We start from the raw sequence: 16,735 nt of genomic DNA on the forward strand, positions 1-16,735 counted from the left end.
CTTTCTGCACACTTCTTTTCATGTGAGATAATTAAATGTTTGAGTTACTTAAGCCACTGTTAGTTGGATATTTTCTTGCAGATTAAATTATTCCTAAGAAATTCAATATTGAATTAACCTGTATTAATTTGGGAAGGATGGATATTTTTTATGGTTTTAAGAGTCTGTATCCAAGAAAATAATTCACTCTGCTCTTATGTCTTATGTCCTTTAATAAGATTGTATTGGTGTTTTTTTAAAAAATATACATCCTGTACATTTCTTTTTGACACACATTTTGATTCCTATGTCAAATTTATCCTATGTATTTGTTAATTGTAGCTACTATAGTAGGATTTTCCCCCCATTTCTAATTAGTTTTGATGGTATAGAGAAAAAGTATCAAATCTTTTTACATATATCTACTCACCTTTATAAACTCTTACTAATTTTAATTAGCTATTATAGATATTCACATATGCTAGGTATACCACTCTGAAAATAAAGATAAGTATACATCTTCAATATTTTTATTGCTTGTTTGATTTTTAAAATTTTACTGCATTAGATACACTGTTCAAAACAATGTTGAATGATAGTCATGATATGGAATATCCTTATTTCTGATTTTAATGGAAATGTTAGTACTTCACTAATTAATATGATGTTTGCTATTAGTTTTGGTAATTTTAATATTTAAGTAGTTTTTCAATCTCTGGGATTTTTTTTCTTTTTTTCGTCTTTTTTGGCCACGCCACATGGCTTGCAGGATCTTAGCTCCCCAATCAGGGATTGATCCCGGGCCACTGCAGTGAAAGTGCTAAGTCTCAACCACTGGACCACCAGGGAATTTCCATCTTGGAATTTTATTAAAAATAATTACTTAGTTTTATAAAATGGTTTTTGGCATTGATGTATACAATATGTTGATTAATGAAAGTTATAGTTTTTTTAATGTTTATTATTAGGAAAAACCCTTACTTGGTCATAATTTCTTGCTTGGGAATTTTATTCTTGAAACAAAGAGGGCAGTAGAGTTCCATTTATATACACTTCATTATGTGCTGCCCATCTCCAAAAGGAATTTTGAGTTTCTTCACAATAAAATATTTTAAATACATTAAAATAATGTCAAAAAATTGTATGAGGGGAGAAAAGTACATTTATTCAAAACCTGGATTAATAACAGGTACAGCAATTAAGCATTAAGTTAATTCTGAGTTTTCTTGTAGCCATAGCAGAGAAGGAAATACGGATATGTAATTTTCATATGATAAAAGGAAATAGATTTGTTTTTAGGAAACAAAAACTTTTTTCCCATTTTTTATTGCATGGATTTTTTTCTAATAAATTTATTTATTTTATTTATTTATTTTTGGCTGCGTTGGGTCTTCGTTGCTGCGCAGGCTTTCTCTAGTAGCGGTGAGCAGGGGCTACTCTTCGTTGCAGTGTGAGGGCTTCTCATTGCTGTGGCTTCTCTTGTTGCGGAGCACGGGCTCTAGGTGCGCGGGCTCAGTAGTTGTGGCACACGGGCTTAGTTGCTCCGCGGCATGTGGGATCTTCCTGGACCAGGGCTCGAACCCGTGTCCCCTGCATTGGCAGGTGTATTTTTTTTTTTTATTAATTTATTTATTTTTGGCTGTGTTGGGTCTTCGTTTCTGTGCGAGGGCTTTCTCTTGTTGTGGCAAGCCGGGGCCACTCTTCATCGCGGTGCGCGGGCCTCTCACTATTGCGGCCTCTCTTGTTGCGGAGCACAGGCTCCAGACGCGCAGGCTCAGTAACTGTGGCTCACGGGCCCAGTTGCTCCGCGGCATGTGGGATCTTCCCAGACCAGCGCTCGAACCCGTGTCCCCTGCATTGGCAGGCAGATTCTCAACCACTGCACCACCAGGGAAGTCCATGCATGGATTTTTATAGGTGGAAAAAACAACATACTTCAACAAAAATTTAATGTAACATAAAACTTCATACTTTTTTATATGATGAAAAATCAAGGAAGGTGTGAGAAGGGGACAGGGTCTTTAAGCCAGTAACTCAATAAATAATAAGCACTGGTACTTGGTGTACACACTACTGATTGGATGCTGTCTGGCACTGTCCAGTAGAAATGATGGTGGAAGTGTTCTGTTTTTCTGCTGTCCAACGTGGTAGCCTTTGGCACTTATGGCCGTTGAGCACTTGAAATGTAGCTTGTGTGTCTGAGGAACTGAATTTTCAACTTTATTTTTAATTAAGTTAAATTTCAATTGTCACAAATGGCTATTGGCTACTGTATTGATCAGCACATCAGGTGATTCTGGATTCTCATAATAATGACAAATAATTTGTTTTCGCTCAGTTTCCTTGTTCATTTGTAAAATTTGCATTTTCTGCCAACCCCTTAAATTCATGGATTATCCAGCATGATGTTTTGGCAATGTCGGTAATGTTTCAAACCAACCTCAAAAATGAAAAATTAACATTCACATTGAAATATTTCATTGTTGAACCTTCTGTTAAATATTTTCCAAATGAACATGAAGCCAGTCTGTGAAAAACTAAGGAAAATAGTTCCCAAGAAGCTTTTAAGTATTTATTTCTATGCGTATTTATTTTATCAGCTCACCTCTGGGGACATACCTGTTGTATCATTTTCTTTCCTGGGAGAAGAAATCATTTTTCACATGAAACAACTCAGGTTTCAATGCAAACTTATTTCTCATAGATTATGCAGCCCACAGAGGTACTTACATTAATTGTTTCAAACATCCTAGAAATCAAGGTGGAAGGCAATAAAATGCAATCCAAGCTTCATACTGTTAATGTTTAATTATTACATCTTTGCTGATGATTACATTGGTTTTCATCTTTATTTGTATTTTAAAGCCTAGATCAAAAAACTTATTCCAAATAATACTACTTCCAATTTTCTTCTATGCTGTGAAATATTTCAATAATTGTCAACCAATAAACAGTGTCATTCTATTGATACCCCTGCATACTTACCCCTGGCCATTGGCTACTTTGCATTGTCTCCAACATCATATTATTTCATCTTCAAATATTTGAGCATGTTTTCTAAAGTGTAACAGTAATTTTTTTTGAAACAACACTATTGACTTCAAAATTTAGTTCCTTAATATTAGTAAATATTTTCAGTGTTCTAATTTTGCCTCATCTTATGTATTTTTAAAATTGTTTGCCAGGGTTGAAATAAATTCTATATATTGATTTGTTTCTTACATTTTCTTTAATTTGTAGGTTCTTCCTCTTTCTCCTCTTTTTCTTGCTCTGTCCAGTTCCAGCTCTGAATCTCACTTTGTTTTACCTTATATGTATTTATTGAAAGAAGTGAGCCTCTGTTTCATAGTTTTCTAGAGTCTAGATTTTGTAGATTTTATCTGGGCTTGTTTAACATGTTACATTGTCTCCTATAGTTCCTGTAAATTGGTAGTTAGTGCTGAGGCTTCATCACATTAAGATTTTATTTTATGTTTTTATTTTTGGCAAAATTACTCTAGGTGGTGGTATGTACTTTTGTTTGTTTGAATTGTCAAAGAAACTTAAAAAATATTCCGTAACCTACATCACATTTTACACAGATATCTCCGACTTGCTTTCCTATTGTTTCTCTCCATAAATACAATTTTTTCACAAAGGCTGAATTTTGTGTGTCCAGCTGACATTCAGTGAGGCCAGGATGACAGCAACCATTTCATCTGAAGAAAGTAAGTACGTGGTTGTGGTAGTTTGAATAATGTCTCCGTCCAAATATATTTGGGTCCTGGTTTCCAAAACCCGTGAATGTTACCTTATATGAAAAAAGATGGTGCGGATGTGACTACAGTAAGGTTTTTGAGACGAGATTATCCTGGATTATCTGGGTGGATCCTAACACAATTTCATGTGTCCTTGTAAGAGGGAGGCAGGAGGAGATTTGATGCACAGAAGAAAGTATGTCAGTGTGACCATAAAGGCAGAGCTTGGAGTGATGCAACCACGAGCCAAGGAATGCCAACAGCCACCAAAAGCTGGGAGAGGCAAATGGATTCTTTTCTAGCACCTCCAGAGGGGACGTGGCCCTGTCTGGGCCTCAGCTGTGGCCCAGTGCTACCGATTTTGGATTTCTTGGCCCTGAGTATTGTGAAAGAATAAATTTCTGTTGTATAAGCCTCTAAGTTTGTGATGATTTGTTACAGTTGCTGCAGGAAACTAATACAGATTTGCTACCTGGAAGTGGAGTACTGCTGTAACATATACCTAAAAATGTGTAGGGATCTTTGGAATTGGATGATGGGCAGAGACTGGAAAATTTTTGAAGAACATGATAATAATAATTTTTTAAAACCCTTAGATTGTCTTAAACAGACTGTTGGTAGAAGTATGACATTAAACACACAAATGGTGAGGGCCCAGAAGTAAGTCAGCACAGTGCGAAAGCCTATATCATCTTAGAGAATATATGTATCATTATAAACAGATTGTTAGTAAAAACAATTTTGAATTTTAAAGGTGATGCTAGTAAGAGCTCAGAAGGAAAAGAGGAAAGTGTTTTTGAAAACTGGAGGAAATGGGATAGTTATTATATAGTGGGAACAAATATAAGAATGACTGCAAATCATCAGACAATGGAATGTCTTTAAATTGCTGGAAAAAAAAGTCACTTTAGAATTCTATATCCAACGAATGTTTCTTTCAAAAGTGAGGAAAAATAAAGACATTTCAAGCTAGTAAGAGGTGAAAATGCTCATTGCCGTCAAATCTGTACTGTAAGAAATGTTAAATGAAGATCTATAGTCTGAAAGAAAAGGGTACCAGTCGGAAACTTGGATCTACACAAATGAATAAAAAGGGCCTGAAATGGCAAATCTGTGGCTAAACATAAAAGACATTTTAAAAAAATTTCTATTAAAAGATAAAGGACTGTTTAGAAATATAGATCAATGGAACAGGATAGAAAGCCCAGAGATAAACCCATGCACATATGGTCACCTTATTTTTGATAAAGGAGGCAAGAATATACAATGGAGAAAAGACAGTCCCTTCAATAAGCGGTGCTGGGAAAACTGGACAGCTACATGTAAAAGAATGAAATTAGAACACTCCCTAACACCATACACAAAAATAAACTCAAAATGGATTAAAGACCTAAATGTAAGGCCAGACACTATAAAACTCTTAGAGGAAAACATAGGCAGAACACTCTATGACATAAATCACAGCAAGATCCTTTTTGACCCACGTCCTAGAGAAATGGAACTAAAAACAAAAATAAACAAATAGGACCTAATGAAACTTAAAAGATTTGCACAGCAAAGGAAGCCATAAACAAGATGAAGAGACAACCCTCAGAATGGGAGAAAATATTTGCAAATGAAGCAACTGACAAAAGATTAATCTCCAAAATTTACAAGCAGCTCAATATCAAAAAAACAAACAACCCAAACCAAAGATGGGCAGAAGACCTAAACAGACATTTCTCCAAAGAAGATATACAGATTGCCAACAAACACATGAAAGGATGCTCAACATCTCTAATCATTAGAGAAATGCAAATCAAAACTACAATGACATATCACCTCACACCAGTCAGAATGGCCATCATCAAAAATCTACAAACAATAAATGCTGGAGAGGGTGTGGAGGAAAGGGAACCCTCCTGCACTGTTGGTGGGAATGTAAATTGATGCAGCCACTATGGAGAACAGTATGGAGGTTCCTTAAAAAACTAAAAATAGAACTACCATAGAACCCAGAAATCCCACTACTGGGCGTATACCCTGAGAAAACCATAATTCAAAAAGAGTCATGTACCACGATGTTCATTGCAGCTCTATTTACAATAGCCAAGACATGGAAGCAACCTAAGTGTCCATCGACAGACGAATGGATAAAGAAGATGTGGCACATATATACAATGGAATATTACTCAGCCATAAAAAGAAATGAAATTGAGTTATTTGTAGTGAGGTGGACGGACCTAGAGTCTGTCATACAGAGTGAAGTAAGTCAGAAAGAGAAAAACAAATACCATATGCTAACACATATATATGGAATCTAAAAAAAAAAAAAAAATGGTTCTGAAGAACCTAGGGGCAGAACAGGAATAAAGATGCAGATGTAGAGAATGGACTTCAGGACATTGGGAGGGGGAAGGGTAAGCTGGGACGAAGTGAGAGAGTGTCATGGACATATATACACTACCAAATGCAAAATAGATAGCTAGTGGGAAGCAGCCGCATAGCACAGGGAGACCAGCTCGGTGCTTTGTGTCCACCTAGAGGGGTGGGATAGGGAGGGTGGAAGGGAGGGAGATGCAAGAGGGAGGAGATATGGGGATATATGTATATGTATAGCTGATTCACTTTGTTATAAAGCAGAAACTAACACACCATTGTAAAGCAATTATACTCCAATACAGATGTTAAAAATAAAAATAAATAAAAATAAAAAATAAAAGATATATGACTGTTTAAAGCAAAACTAGTAATAATATATTGATGTGTTTATATAACATGCAGAAGTACGTATGACAGAGATATCACCAAGGATGACACAGGAGAGAGGAAAATATACTGTTGTAAGAACATGAGAAGTGATATCATTTGAAAGCAGACTCTGATAACTTAAAAAGGAATATTGTAAATTCTAGTGTAACCACAAATGAAACAAAGTGTATAGGTAATAAACCAATAGAAGAAGGTAAAATGCTGTACAAATAGTTCCAAAAGAAGCCGGGAAAAGAGGGAAAAAGAACAAAGCAAAGGACAAATAGAAAATGGCATGACCGTACACTTAAACCCAGTCATATTAAATGTGACATTATATGTAAATGATTTAAATAGCCCAGTTAAAATTCAGTGAGCAGCAGACTGGATAAAAAAGATATACAAGAGATGAACTTTGTATATAAAGACAGGATAGTTTAAAGTGAAAGGATGAAAAAAGATATTCCATTACAAACAGTAATTATAAGAAAGCTGGAGTAGCTATGTTACTGTCAATCAAAGCATACTTCAGAGCAAGAAATATTACAAGGGATAAAGAGAGAAAGCTTATAATGATAAAAGGATCAATATATCAGAAATAGCTAAAAATCAAAATGAATATATGATTAATAGCATTTTAGAAATACATCAAAGGAAAAATTGACAATAAAATAAAAATAAATCCACAATCAGAGTTGGAAATTTTAACACTTATCTCTCAGCAATTAATAGCACACACACACAAAATCAGTAAAGTTGTAGGTTATCTGAATAATGCTCTCAACTTTGACCACATGGATAAGATGTTATGGAAAAACCCGAATGAACTTTTTGGCCAACCCAAGAGAACACTATGTACAACTGTTGGATATACATTCTACGTGCACAAGGAACAGTCACTAAGTTAAACCGCATGTTATGCCATAGATCAGTCAGTAAATTTTGAAGGTTTGGACTCGTACAGAATATCTTTTTTCTGACCACATTAGAATTAAATTAGAAATCAAAAACCATATAATATCTGAAAAATCACCAAATATTTAGAAATTAAATATTACATTTGTAAATAACATGTGTCACAGAAAAAAATCACAGCAGGATTAGGAATATATTGTGAAGTAAATGAAAATACAAGTCAAAATATGGGAAATGTATTTAAAGCAGTGCTTAGAAAGATATTTATAGCTGTAAATATGTAGGAAAGAAGAAAATCTAAAATCAATGGTCTATGATTTCACCTTAAAAAGACACAGAGGAGCAAATTAAACCAAAGATTACGAAGAAAATGAGAAACAAATGGGAATCAAGTAGAAAACAGACAAATTAATGAAAAAAAAGCTAGGTATTAGAAAAGATCAATGAAATTTATAAACCTCTTAGCCGTACCAATCAAGAAAAAAGCAAAATTACCAATATCGGGAATGAAAGTAGTTTTATTACTACAGACATCAAAAGAATAAAGAAATACAAAAACTTTATACCATAAAATTTGACCACTTAGGTCAGAAGTTGGCAACCTTTTTCTGTGAAGGGCCAGATAGTAAATATCTTAGGCTTTTTGGGCCATGCGATCTGTCCCTACTACTCAGCTCTGCCGCTGGAGCGTGAACGCAACCATACACAATGTGTAAATGAAGGGCTGTGGGTGTGTCCAAACAAAAGTTTACTTAGAAATATTACTGACACATCCATGGATGTGGATGAATCTCAAACATATGATACTGAGCTCAAGAAGCCAGAAATAAAAGAATACAGACTGTGTGGCTTCATTTACATGAAATCCTAGAAAAGGCAAAAGAAATCTATAGTGACAGAAAGCACATCACTGTTTCGAGCCATGAGGGGTGTGGGTGACTAACTGTGAATAGTAATAGGGCAACTTTTTCCACATTATGGAAAAACTCTATATCTTCTTTTGGGTGAGTTTCCTGGGTATATACATCTGTCAAAGCTCATCAAACTGTACACATAAAGTGGGGTGTGTTTTGTTGCATGCCAATTAACCTCAATAGATTTTATTTTAAAATGAAACAGAAGATTGGAGAATGGACAAAACAGATGATTGGAAAATGGAGAATGAAAACAACAACAAAAAAGACTTTCAGGTGGAGAACACTTTCTTGATAATCTTGAACTGCACATACATCTGGTGAGTGAGAGAAAGTGGTTGAGTGTAAAAAGGAAGTCAAGACAGTTTGGACAGCTGTTGTATAGCGGATGCTAGGAAACACAATGAATGAATTCCTTGCCAACTGAAATCAGGGAGCAAGGATATTGAATTTGTCAAGTGTTCTCATTTCCTTTACCTTCCTTAGCCATGATTTGTAGCCTAGAGAAAGCAGTGAGTAAGCATGACTAAGGATTAGAGACTAGAGAGCACATATGGCTGGTGAGAAATGTATAGTGTTAGGAAAAGCAATGCAGATATGGCTGAACAGTTTGAACGGAAAAGTTAGTGGGTGGGAAGGGGTAGAAGTGGTAAACCTTGGTTAGAGTGAAGAAGAGTTGAGCATGTATGAAAGAGGAAAGGTGATGAGGAAGAATGATTTGGACTAAGAAAAATTACTTTCTATGATCAGTTGACATATTACACAACATGAATTTACCAAATAAATATAGTAATGGCAGGCAGATAAGGCCGAAAATATAAAACACTTCTATCAGGCACAGACTTAGAAAAAGTCCCTCTCCTTTCTGTAGGGCAGCGGTTCCCAACGTTTTTGGCACCAGGGACCAGTTTCGTGGAAGACAATTTTTTTCCAAGGATGTGGGGGGATGGTTTGGGGATGATTCAAGCACATTCCGTTTATTGTGCACTTTATTTCTATTTTTTAAAAATTTATTTATTTATTTATTTTTGGCTGCATTGGGTCTTCGTTGCTGCGCACGGGCTTTCTCTATTTGTGGCGAGCGGGGGCTACTCTTGGTTGCGGTGCACCGGCTTCTCATGGTGGTGGCTTCTCTTGTTGCAGAGCACGGGCTCCAGGCACGCGGGCTTCAGTAGTTCTGGCACGCGGGCTCAGTAGTTGTGGCGCATGGGCTCAGTAGTTGTGGCGCACGGGCTTTGTTGCTCCGCAGCACGTGGGGTCTTCCCGGACCAGGGCTCGAACCCATGTCCCCTGCATTGGCAGGCGGATTCTTAACCGCTGCGCCACCAGGGAAGTCCTATTTCTATTATTATTACATTGTAATATATAATGAAATAGTTATACCACTCACCATAATGCTGACGGGAGGCGGAGCTCAGGCGGTAATGTGAGTGATGCGGAGCGGCTGTAAGTACAGATGCAATCTCGCTTGCCCACCCACTGCTCACTTCCTGCTGTGCGGCCCGGTTCCTAACGGGTCACGGACTGGTACCAGTCTGTGGTCCAGGGGTTGGGCACCCCTGCTGTAGGGGATGCTCTCAACAGACATCAACCTTATCAACTTGTAGCTCTGACAGTAAAGTATGTCACATCCTCCTTAGTTTATGGCTCTCAATGACATAATTTTTTCAAGAGTCACTTTGTGCCCAGTCTCCCAATTCATTTGGGACTTACAGTCTGTAATGCAGGGAATACTCTAGGGCATAACCCTAGAGGTAGAAGACAAGTTCAATGCAGACAAAAAAATGGACTAAAATGCCTTCAGCCTCTCAGCCCTTAATAGGGCTGATGATGGATGATTCTACCTGAGAAAAAGAGGACAGAGATTTCAGCTCATCCATGAAGTGTCTGACTCCTCAAGAAATGGCTGCAGATTAAATTTAAAGTCAATCTCAAATTAATTTTTTAAATACACATAAAGATTATTACCTGCACTAATTGGATATGTCAGACCAACAACCATCTACGTAGAAACAAGTTTATAATTAATATAGAAGGAAAAGATCACCACTTTTCCTGTTTAGGAGCATGTGAAAGGCAAGTTTTAAACAAAAGTGTTACTGGGACATTTGATATGACATCAACTCTCAAGACCATGACTTATTTTTCAATAGCTTTTGAAATCTTTCTTGAAGACTCCCCTCTTGTACTGACCTCTCCCCTTTCTCAATTCTTATTTATTGTTTATTTCTCAGATGTGCACATAATTATAGGTCTTATTCTCCAGCAGCTTGCAAAATAATAGAGAATAAAATGTCGATATCTTCCAAAGGCCTCACTCAGTGTGAGGCACATAATAAATGTTCAATCAGTACGATCACACCTAGATTCCAAGATCCTTCAATGGTGGAGAATAGCAGAGCCATAGGGCAGGATTTCTCATCTTTTCGGAACTGAGTCAAGAGCAGCAATGACGTATCAAGGGGGAGGCTCTCACAAGTGGCTGGGGCAAACACAGGAAGAAGGAGCCCAAGAAGCCACTTGTTCAGACCCAAAGGAGCCCTCTGTTGCTAAGTCAGAGACAAAGCCTTAACAGGTTAATTTTCCCCCAAGTTAACATACAAGGATAAATAGACTTAACCTCTCTCATCAGAAGATTACACGGGGACACAGAAGTCTGATAATAGCATGAGCTACCCAGGCCACCTGTGTTCTCTCCTCCCCCATCAATGGACTTCCCGAACCTGGAAGGCCGCCATCGAGTAGCATGACTAGCCAGGGGATGCCAGCGTCAGGTGAAGAACTGGTGGAAAGTCTCCCCAGGTGGAGTGTCCCACTGGGTCTGTCATCTGCCTCCCTCAGAGTTGCACTTCCTCTGTACATTTTGACCTCATAATGTCAATGCCTGTGAAATAAATTGCCAGCTTACACGCAGGTAGAGAGCAGGAAATGGCCCAAAGGCACATTCATTTCAATTGTGTCCATCCACAGAATAGTCAAAAGATCTCTGTGTAGGGCTTAGCGACGTGGTCTCATGGAGTCCTTCACTTGCAAAGGAGAGAATTTGGAGCAGCAGTGAGTGGTGGCCCTCTCTCCACCTCTCCTGGCAGCGTGATCTCAGGCAAGTCACCTAAGTTCGCCGGACTTGCTTTCTCCTCTGTAAAATGTGCTCATAACACAGGTGCCTAGTCCGTAAGATTGCTATGCAGATTCAGAGAAATACTGCTCTTAAAGAGCTTGGAACGGCGTGTGGCACATACAGACAGCTCCATAATCAGTAGCTATTATTATTGTTATTGAAAAGAGTTAAGCAGGTCCAGCGGTCAGGACAGCAGGAACTTTGTAGGACTCACAAACTTCCTAACTTCTCGAATTTAAGACCTTCATGGAACACGGGTCTTTTATGTGGAAGACCTGCTACACATCATTTCAGACAAAATAAAATACTCTCCTATCCTCAAACAAATAGTATTGTTGTTATAACATTTTTGAAAATACATATAATTTTATTTCTAACATCTTTTCTCATTTTGAAATTATTTTTTAGGTCTGAAATATTTTTCAAATGATATAATTGCTACTGTGCATTGAGTACTTAATATCCATCAGACACCATCCTAGGTGCACCATATGCATTAACTTATTTAATCCTCACAATAACTTTTATAGTCTCCATTCTACAGGTGAGAAAGCACAGAGAGTTTAGGTAACTTCCCAAGATGGCACAGCTAGTCGGAGCTCAAGTAAAGTCCTGACATGGCACAACTAGTAATGAGTAGAGCTTAAGTAATTTCCCAAGATAGCACAACTAGTCAGAGCAAAGCTCAAATTACTTGACAGAGATGACAAACCAGTAAGGAGCAGCACAAAAGGCACAGGTTTAATATGGCATAACTGGTAAGTGGCAGATCTCAAGCCGCTTCCCAAGATGCCACAGCTAGTAAGGGGTAGAATTTAAATAAGTTGCCTAAAATGACAAAACTAGTAAAGGGCGAGCAGATGTAACTTGCCCAGGATGGCACAAGCAATAAGGGGGGCAGGGCTTAAGTACCTTCCCTAGGTCACTCAGCCCGTGCAGGTTGGAGCTGGTAGGTGGTCCAGCACCAGCTCTTACTCTCTTCTCTAGTACCTGCTGGGGTCTGTGCAAGAGCTCCCAACAGATAACGTGGTCTTCTTCGTTCGTCTTATTGCTCATTTCTTCAAAGTGGTTCATTAGACAAGAAGAGCCTTTATTTTTGCCTTTGGGAGCATCAGGGAAGGGGAGCCCTTGAGCGCCTGCCCCTCATTGCACCACCCATCTAGGGGTGAGGAATCCTAAGGCTAGAAACTCTGCTTCCAGGAGGACCGGAAAGGCTGCTCAGACCTGGGGCCAGGAAGAAAGAAGAAGAGGGTCAGTGTTAGGAGGAGGTGAATGAGCTGCTTGGCTTGGGTGTAAAATTTAACGTTCACCAAAACACTCAGTAATCAAGATAAATGATACTTTAATGCAATATTTTAAAAAATCAAAATTAATGCAAAAAGATCTCTGATGAAGAAAATATCAAACTTTTAAATAAAGACAGGATCTGACAAGGTCTGTATGAGGTTGAGGCAATGGAGGCCACGTTGTACAAGTGGAAGGTTAGATCCTACTTTATTTTTATTTTTTATTTTTCGCTGTTCCATGCTGGCTGCGGGATCCCAGTTCCCCAACCAGGGATAGAACCCGCGCCCTCAACAGTGAAAGCACAGAGTCCCAACCGCTGGACCTCCAGGGAAGTCCCTAGATCCTACTTTAATTGAAAATGTTGCTATTGTCTTCATCATTTTTTGCATTAATTTTAAATTTTATAAATAGTGTATTAAAATACTATTTACCTTGATTACTGTGTCTTGGGCACCCCCTTAAATTTTGTGCCCAAGCAGAGGGCTTCACTCACCTCACCCTGATCTGGATTTTGGGAAGAAGGAGACCGGGAAGCCAATCGCAGCCTGAGGAATAATCCTGGGGCCTCACAAAAGAACAGAGAGGGGCAGGAAGCCTCACTAAGAACATCCCAGACCGGGCTCCTTTCCATACATCATTTCCTCTGCTCCTGACAGCTACCCCTCAAGGCAGCTATCAGCACAATCATTTACCTAAGGAAACGAAGAAATGAGTGCCAATCTAAAAGAGTAGAAAGCAACCGAGCCTGGTTTCTGCCAAGGTCTATCTGCCTCTAGAGCCTGGCTATTCCCACTAATGGCTGGTACGTGCCTAATAGTTAATAAGTAGAATTCTTGACATTTTCTCCATCTTTCAGGTCAGAAGCTCTACCACATGAAGACAGAAATCACAGTGAGAAATTTCACTTGAAGCTGCCTGCAATTTTAAACCCTAGCTTTCCTTTCCTGACACTCTTGAAAAAATTACTATTCTTCCTGAGTTACTCATATGTTACGTCAAGTCAGACGCTTCCAACGATGAGTGTTGATGGAATGCACCATTTTTATATTAGTGCACCATTTGCTGGGCCACAGCATATTTGGAACAGAAAAAATCAGTTAAGTGAATTCAGTGACAATTTACACTTGTGTTATAAATCCAGTCAATTACTTATGGTAATTCCATATTGGGTGTAGTGAAAAGAGGGTGGGCTTGGAGTCAGAAATTAAGTTGACTGCCAACATATGACTTTGAATCATTTGTGAATTTCTCTAGGGTTTCAGTTTCCTTTTGTATAAAATAATAAGTTTTCTTTTTTTCATGAAAATATGATTGTATGAAATCCTGCCTTCTTTTAAGTCCACATGACCCACTGATGAAGAAAGTACATTGTGATTTCAACTTTCACATCAGGAATCCAGGCTCAGTCAATACTTCTACCAATTCCCAAATGTAAATAAGGCATATGGCCCTTCCTGATCTAAAAAATGACTAAACCTATCGATAAATGACTATGTATAGGTCTGACTCCAGTGATTACTTCATTATTGCTTTCTGCGGTAGCCACTGTGGGATCTATCACGGCTTGGGCTCCTGTCCATAAATAGAGGACAGCTATGAATAAATGCATTGTTGTCATCTTGTTTGTACAAGTTCTTTTGTGAACGATAACCATTTATTATCTAAGAAATCACCTTTTGGTTTCCAAAAACTAACATTCTAATGAATCAGACTGGACATAGTCTTTCAGGCAGAATTAATCAAATAACTTTTTGTGCCTTAAGAGATGGGGCACAATTCCATTGTATGTCTTTCACCTTTGTATGCCCAAAGCCAGGAGCCATGCCTGGCTGATAGTAAGTTCCTCTGTAGATAGGAGTTGACCCTTGATGGTTATCGCTTATGTAGTTGTTTTTGTTTGTTTGTTTTATCCTTGGAAAAATAAACACTGTAAACATTAGGCTCACAAGAGTTTCACCCAGATAAATATCTACACCCTTTGGCAAATGATGCTTGAAATAGAGCATCAGATTGAAGAGGACAGATTAGGAACTAGAAAAACTGGTGGTTGATCCTAATCAAGTTTTGCCTTATTGGAACAAATTTAGATCAAAGACCAAGCCTTGCCATTTAGCTCCATTTTCTCACATTTAAGCATCTAATCTTTGGGGAAGATCTTCTTTGGAGGAATTGGTTCATTCAACAAATATATTGTTTCCCATATACCAGGGACTCAAAAGTGTTGAAGATATTCTCTCTCTCTTTAAGGATATCACAGGCTAATGGGTAATAGAGACATGCAAGGAAAGAGTTAAACGCAATAGTAGGAACATATGGGCATAAATATATGGGCATAAATTGGAAATGTTTGGTTATGATTTCCTGAGTCTAGGAATATTTAGCAAAGAAGAAGCTTGAAAGTGGTCTAAAGAATGAGTAGGAGTTTTCCAGGTAGAAAAAGAAGAGAAAGACATTCCAGAACCAGGGAAAAGAATCTGCAAAAATATATAGGTACAACATAGCATAACAAACTTAGGGAGTTATAAATAGCTTAGTATGGCTGGTACGAAGGATTTTTGGAGAGGGTGGAGGATTGCACAGAGAATTGTCAGGGGCCAGGTTATAGGGAACTCTGTATCTGCTGAGTGTTGACTGGATCCTCTTAATCAGACTCTCTTCACAGTCCTGAGAGATACAGGGTACCACTGGGGTCACGTTCCCGTTAGTATGAGTGGCTCCTACAGAGTGATTAATCTCCTTTCACCCACAGATTTTGGTTTGGCTCCTTCCTCTAAGAATTTCAAACTTGGTTGTGCATTAGAATCCTCTAGTAGTAGCTTTTAAAAAATACGTATTTCTCTTTCTCTTCCATGCCATCCCTCAAATCAACTTACTGAACACAGCTCGATAGCAATCCCTGAACTCATGTTTGGGGGCTACCAAAGTGGGGAGACATTGACAAGAGTGAAACAGAGGTATAACATTAAGGTAATATTTACTATTTGGGGACGGTCACACTGTCACTCTAGGGAGGATATTTGGGAAGGAAGGTAAAGGGCACAAATGACCAATGGCAGGGATTCTCCAAATCATTGAAGTAGTTTAGGCCAGATATAAAGAGAATCTGAACTAAGGCAGTCAGGTACAAGGGAAAGTAGAAATAAGTAATCTTATAACTTTAGAATCTATGGCACTTGGATTCTGTAGACCTGGATGAGGAAAGAGAGAGACAGTAAGGGGTTAAGAATGACTCCAGATTTCCAGCTTGAGTTTTATGGAAAAGGAAGTGGAAGATTCTTAGCAGGTTTGGAGAAGACGGCAATGAACTTAATTTGGGACATTGTTCCAACTTGAGATGCTTGTGGTATATTTAACACCAGATGTCTTACAGGCAGTTGGATATCCCAGGCTGGAGTTCCAGAGAGAGGTCTGGGCTGAGAAAAGGGATTTGGGGGATACCTTTGCTTAGGTAGAAGTGGAAGCAAATCCAGTAGGTGAAATCACTCAGAGTGGAAAGAGTAACAGAAGACTGAGAACAAAAGTCTAAGAGCAACAAGTTTCAGGAGGAAAGTAAGAGAAGAGTTAGCAAAGGACACTGAAAAAGATCAGTCAGACGGATTGGAGGAAATCCAGGAGAGAATAGCATGACCGAAGTTACAGCAGCCAGAAGAATAATTTCAAGAAGAGGATGTGCTCAGCCCTTAAACATGTTTAAGACAGGTCAAATGAAATGACCGTTTGGTTGAGCCAAGAGAAGGTTCTTGGCAACTTCGGTAACAACGATTTCAGTTAAACAATTAGGAAAAACTGGAGCCAATGTGCTGTGGGTTGAGAAATCCACTGGAGGAGAGGAAGGATAGATAAGGAAAGAGTGCTTAATTTTTTAAGAAGCTTGCTTAAGAAGAGTAGAGAAATACAGTGGTAGCTAGCTAGAAAGGATACAGTGTTGAATGCATGTCTGTGTCTGTTTAAGACTGGAGAGAACAGTAAATATTTGCTGAGAGGAAGATAGAGTTTAAAATTTTCAATGAAAGGATAGTTGATACAGGAAGAGATGGGAGTCTGCAGAATGGGGA

This window comes from Balaenoptera musculus, chromosome 18 (genome assembly GCF_009873245.2).
Source record: "Balaenoptera musculus isolate JJ_BM4_2016_0621 chromosome 18, mBalMus1.pri.v3, whole genome shotgun sequence".
NCBI lineage: Eukaryota > Metazoa > Chordata > Mammalia > Artiodactyla > Balaenopteridae > Balaenoptera > Balaenoptera musculus.